This window comes from Oncorhynchus keta, chromosome 18 (genome assembly GCF_023373465.1).
Source record: "Oncorhynchus keta strain PuntledgeMale-10-30-2019 chromosome 18, Oket_V2, whole genome shotgun sequence".
NCBI lineage: Eukaryota > Metazoa > Chordata > Actinopteri > Salmoniformes > Salmonidae > Oncorhynchus > Oncorhynchus keta.
In genome coordinates, this window is record NC_068438.1 from 50,378,000 (window position 1) to 50,384,601 (window position 6,602).

At 41.9% G+C, this 6,602-nt stretch overlaps 1 long non-coding RNA gene across 1 annotated transcript; it reads right to left on the reverse strand.

The window, feature by feature from the left end:
* Positions 1-1,115: 1,115 nt before the first annotated feature.
* LOC127908998 (uncharacterized) lies at positions 1,116-1,728 on the reverse strand. The gene is made up of 3 exons (XR_008069413.1): positions 1,557-1,728; positions 1,363-1,404; positions 1,116-1,190 (listed from the first exon to the last, which is right to left on the reverse strand). It is a non-coding gene; the product is annotated as an uncharacterized LOC127908998 (long non-coding RNA).
* Positions 1,729-6,602: the final 4,874 nt, after the last annotated feature.

Consider the following 6,602-nt stretch of genomic DNA (forward strand, 5'->3'; position numbering starts at 1 on the left):
TACCATGGTTCTCACAGTGACCAGACTTAATATAGACCTACCTGGATTCTCCCAGTGACCAGCCTTAATATAGATCTACCATGGTTCTCACAGTGACCAGCCTTAATATAGACCTACCTGGATTCTCCCAGTGACCAGCCTTAATATAGACCTACCATGGTTCTCACAGTGACCAGCCTTAATATAGACCTACCATGGTTCTCCCATTGACCAACCTTAATATAGACCTACCATGGTTCTCCCAGTGACCAGCCTTAATATAGACCTACCATGGTTCTCCCAGTGACCAGCCTTAATTTACACCTACCATGGTTCTCACAGTGACCAGCCTTAATATAGACCTACCTGGATTCTCCCAGTGACCAGCCTTAATATAGATCTACCATGGTTCTCACAGTGACCAGCCTTAATATACACCTACCATGGTTCTCACAGTGACCAGCCTTAATATAGACCTACCTGGATTCTCCCAGTGACCAGCCTTAATATAGATCTACCATGGTTCTCCCATTGACCAACCTTAATATAGACCTACCATGGTTCTCCCAGTGACCAGCCTTAATATACACCTACCACGGTTCTCCCAGTGACCAACCTTAATATAGACCTACCATGGTTCTCCCAGTGACCACCCTTAATATAGACCTACCATGGTTCTCCCAGTGACCAGCCTTAATATGGATCTACCATGGTTCTCCCAGTGACCAGCCTTAATATAGATATACCACGGTTCTCACAGTGACCAGCCTTAATATAGATCTACCATGGTTTTGCCAGTGACCAGCCTTAATATAGATCTACCATGGTTCTCACAGTGACCAGCCTTAATATAGATCTACCATGGTTCTCCCAGTGACCATTTACATTTACATTTAAGTCATTTAGCAGACGCCCTTATCCAGAGCGACCAGGCTTAATATAGACCTACCATGATTCTCCCAGTGACCAGCCTTAATATAGACCTACCTGGATTCTCCCAGTGACCAGCCTTAATATAGACCTACCTGGATTCTCCCAGTGACCAGCCTTAATATAGACCTACCTGGATTCTCCCAGTGACCAGCCTTAATATAGACCTACCTGGATTCTCCCAGTGACCAGCCTTAATATAGACCTACCTGGATTCTCCCAGTGACCAGCCTTAATATAGACCTACCTGGATTCTCCCAGTGACCAGCCTTAATATAGACCTACCTGGATTCTCCCAGTGACCAGTGACTAGCCTTAATATAGATCTACCATGGTTCTCACAGTGACCAGCCTTATTATAGATCTACCATGGTTCTCCCAGTGACCATTTACATTTACATTTAAGTCATTTAGCAGACGCCCTTATCCAGAGCGACCAGGCTTAATATAGACCTACCTGGATTCTCCCAGTGACCAGCCTTAATATAGACCTACCTGGATTCTCCCAGTGACCAGCCTTAATATAGACCTACCTGGATTCTCCCAGTGACCAGCCTTAATATAGACCTACCTGGATTCTCCCAGTGACCAGCCTTAATATAGACCTACCTGGATTCTCCCAGTGACCAGCCTTAATATAGATCTACCTGGGTGCTACTATTTATCTTACTACATTGAGACCTTGTAAAAGTTATAGTTGGCCCAGTGCCATCTGAGGATTACAACTTACCCAGGGGGTTATAGCAGGGCCGAACCTCACCCCACTTATCTAGCTTAGCTACCTCCCTGTTGGCTAGCGTAGACCATCACACTCCCTCCCTTTCATGGCTTTCCCTGTATGGAGAAGAGGGCTAGTCATCTGTTATGTTTCTAACGTCCTAACACCAGTTTATTGGTCACGTGTGTGAATTCTCGGCTCCCTGCTCCATTCACAGCAGGTATGAAATAACCCGTCACCGGTCTCTATACATAATGGGCTCAGTGTGTGACGTTGGGGTAAAAAAAATAAAAAAAAATTGAAGTGTTTTTGAAACAAAAATAACAAGTATTTTCATGCATTTCAACATGTGTACTTAGAGGAATGAATGGGAATACATTGAGTCATAACTCCACCCATACAATATACATAGGCGGCAGGGTAGCCTAGTGGTTAGAGTGTAGAGGCGGCAGGGTAGCCTAGTGGTTAGAGTGTAGAGGCGGCAGGGTAGCCTAGTGGTTAGAGTGTAGAGAGGGCAGGGTAGCCTAGTGGTTAGAGTGTAGAGGCGGCAGGGTAGCCTAGTGGTTAGAGTGTAGAGGCGGCAGGGTAGCCTAGTGGTTAGAGTGTAGAGGGGGCAGGGTAGCCTAGTGGTTAGAGTGTAGAGGTGGCAGGGTAGCCTAGTGGTTAGAGTGTAGAGGCGGCAGGGTAGCCTAGTGGTTAGAGTGTAGAGGCGGCAGGGTAGCCTAGTGGTTAGAGTGTAGAGGCGGCAGGGTAGCCTAGTGGTTAGAGTGTAGAGGTGGCAGGGTAGCCTAGTGGTTAGAGTGTAGAGGCGGCAGGGTAGCCTAGTGGTTAGAGTGTAGAGGTGGCAGGGTAGCCTAGTGGTTAGAGTGTAGAGGCGGCAGGGTAGCCTAGTGGTTAGAGTGTAGAGGCGGCAGGGTAGCCTAGTGGTTAGAGTGTAGAGGCGGCAGGGTAGCCTAGTGGTTAGAGTGTAGAGGTGGCAGGGTAGCCTAGTGGTTAGAGTGTAGAGGTGGCAGGGTAGCCTAGTGGTTAGAGTGTAGAGGCGGCAGGGTAGCCTAGTGGTTAGAGTGTAGAGGTGGCAGGGTAGCCTAGTGGTTAGAGTGTAGAGGCGGCAGGGTAGCCTAGTGGTTAGAGTGTAGAGGCGGCAGGGTAGCCTAGTGGTTAGAGTGTAGAGGTGGCAGGGTAGCCTAGTGGTTAGAGTGTAGAGGTGGCAGGGTAGCCTAGTGGTTAGAGTGTAGAGGCGGCAGGGTAGCCTAGTGGTTAGAGTGTAGAGGCGGCAGGGTAGCCTAGTGGTTAGAGTGGTTATAGGTTTATAACAGCTAATGGACAATGCCATGGCGATTGTAACTGGACTAATCTAATGTTACTGAAAATGTCACTGAAAAAAGGATTGTGTATTTGTTTTTCTTTTTGTTTGTCTTTTTTTGTGTGACAGGAAAATTACTGTGTTTTGTACCTTGTCAGCTCTCCAGTTACAAGTTCAAACCCCCGAGCTGACAAGGTACAAATCTGTCGTTCTGCCCCTGAACAGGCAGTTAACCCACAGCAGGTATGAAAATAAGAATTTGTTCTTCACTGACTTGCCTCGTTCAATAAAGGTAAATTAATCAAATAGGCGTCCTATGTACGTCCTATAAGCAGGGCTCATACAAAACACTGGCAAGTCACATTCAAGCACTTTGAGGGACATTTTCAAGCACTTTGAGGGACATTTTCAAGCACTTTGAGGGACATTTGTATAATACATTTGTATAATTTATATAATTGTACGAATTAGAGCTTATTTTTCTTAAAGTACATTTTTCTTTAAAGTTAATATTTTTCTTAAAGTGGTAATGGCCCAGTGTTGTTTTGTACTCCTATAGGAAAAAAAATCAATAATAGGCCTGCCAATGCATTGATATTTAAATGATTATTACACTGTAAAATATGTGTGAATAATGTGAACGTAGCCCGACTAAATAGATTTCTGGTGTCTTATGTGACCACCGCAGGCACACACCATCGCTGTTTTTAATAATGACATAGTGACCTCAACAACAAACAAAAAAACAGGTTACTTTTTTAAATGGAAGGATTTGTAAATGGAAAGCCAACTTGAAACCAGTGTTAGATGTTTTCATCCTCTTAAATAACCACAGGTGGTTTTACCGCCACAGACTAGTGCAACACATTTATAAATAATTGAAGCGGGTGTAAAACACATTAAACAAAACAGAAGTGGCCACATCTATCACAATTTTTTTTTTTTTAAATGGATAAAAAAATGAAATGTATGATAATTATCAAGGGAACAGGAGAACTTAGAAATGGGCTACAATAACGACAAGGGGGTTTTCAAGCACCAAATTGAGGAAATGTTTGATTTTCAAGGGAGCCCTTCTCCAGTACTTGAATTTCTGAGCTCTAAACTCAAGTTGAAGTAGGCTCCATCAAGCCTCTGCAATTGTTTAAAGTTACAGGTGTAACGTGGAAAACCAACATGAATTCGTCTTGTTATTTCATGACCAGATCATAGTGTCAATAAACCCACTAGGCTGTCATTTATTAGTTGTTGTGGTCATTATATCTAGAATATTTAATAGGAAGAGGGTTGTAAAATAGTCTATCCTATACAATTGTGCACAGCAGACTCTGTGTCAAATCCCAGGCACAAAACCATATTTAAACGTGAACACATTACAGTGATGCTTTCACCGTTAAAATCTAACGAGACCCTGCTGGAACAACAACGAATGATCAACATCAACTATCTAGTGATTTTAGATCCAACGTGGATTCAGGCACAATCGTCTTCACCGGTGTAACAAATGAGATGCCACCACCCAAAAAATATTACATTCCTCGGGAACACACTCCCCGCCCCCCTCAGCACTTGGACTGTTGTCACAACAGCTGTTCATCATTAGAGTGTCATTCAGAAAATTCCTTCCTGGATCAGATGATGATGTGTGAAAATATCACTGGCTAATTAAAACAGCTCGACACCAAATGCACATCCAACAGTATTATACATAATTATTAAAGAACCATGCTAATGACAGTATTGATTTAGGTTTCAAGAAATTAAAGATAAGGGGATTCTTTCAGGTTAAAAGCATTCCATTTTGCAATTATATTTATTTTGTATTATTATTTATTATATATATTTTTTTTTTTGGGGGTTTGTGTGCCCATGAAAACTGTTTTCACTCCGTAACATAAAGAGACATGAAATGTTGTGTCGTCACACTGCATTTCTGTTATGTAGTCACACTGCATTTCTGTTATGTAGTCACACTGCATTTCTGTTATGTAGTCACACTGCATTTCTGTTATGTAGTCACACTGAATCTCTGTTGTGTAGTCACACTGCATTTCTGTTATGTAGTCACACTGCATTTCTGTTATGTAGTCACACTGAATCTCTGTTGTGTAGTCACACTGCATTTCTGTTATGTAGTCACACTGCATTTCTGTTATGTAGTCACACTGCATTTCTGTTATGTAGTCACACTGCATTTCTGTTATGTAGTCACACTGCATTTCTGTTATGTAGTCACACTGCATTTCTGTTATGTAGTCACACTGAATCTCTGTTGTGTAGTCACACTGCATTTCTGTTATGTAGTCACACTGCATTTCTGTTATGTAGTCACACTGAATCTCTGTTGTGTAGTCACACTGCATTTCTGTTATGTAGTCACACTGCATTTCTGTTATGTAGTCACACTGCATTTCTGTTATGTAGTCACACTGCATTTCTGTTATGTAGTCACACTGCATTTCTGTTATGTAGTCACACTGCATTTCTGTTATGTAGTCACACTGAATCTCTGTTGTGTAGTCACACTGCATTTCTGTTATGTAGTCACACTGCATTTCTGTTATGTAGTCACACTGAATCTCTGTTGTGTAGTCACACTGCATTTCTGTTATGTAGTCACACTGCATTTCTGTTATGTAGTCACACTGCATTTCTGTTATGTAGTCACACTGCATTTCTGTTATGTAGTCACACTGCATTTCTGTTATGTAGTCACACTGCATTTCTGTTATGTAGTCACACTGAATCTCTGTTGTGTAGTCACACTGCATTTCTGTTATGTAGTCACACTGCATTTCTGTTATGTAGTCACACTGCATTTCTGTTATGTAGTCACACTGCATTTCTGTTATGTAGTCACACTGCATTTCTGTTATGTAGTCACACTGCATTTCTGTTGTGTAGTCACACTGCATTTCTGTTATGTAGTCACACTGCATTTCTGTTATGTAGTCACACTGCATTTCTGTTATGTAGTCACACTGCATTTCTGTTATGTAGTCACACTGCATTTCTGTTATGTAGTCACACTGAATCTCTGTTGTGTAGTCACACTGCATTTCTGTTATGTAGTCACACTGCATTTCTGTTATGTAGTCACACTGAATCTCTGTTATGTAGTCACACTGCATTTCTGTTATGTAGTCACACTGCATTTCTGTTATGTAGTCACACTGAATCTCTGTTGTGTAGTCACACTGCATTTCTGTTATGTAGTCACACTGCATTTCTGTTATGTAGTCACACTGAATCTCTGTTGTGTAGTCACACTGCATTTCTGTTATGTAGTCACACTGCATTTCTGTTATGTAGTCACACTGCATTTCTGTTATGTAGTCACACTGCATTTCTGTTATGTAGTCACACTGCATTTCTGTTATGTAGTCACACTGCATTTCTGTTATGTAGTCACACTGAATCTCTGTTGTGTAGTCACACTGCATTTCTGTTATGTAGTCACACTGCATTTCTGTTATGTAGTCACACTGAATCTCTGTTGTGTAGTCACACTGCATTTCTGTTATGTAGTCACACTGCATTTCTGTTATGTAGTCACACTGCATTTCTGTTATGTAGTCACACTGCATTTCTGTTATGTAGTCACACTGCATTTCTGTTATGTAGTCACACTGCATTTCTGTTATGTAGTCACACTGAATCTCTGTTGTGTAG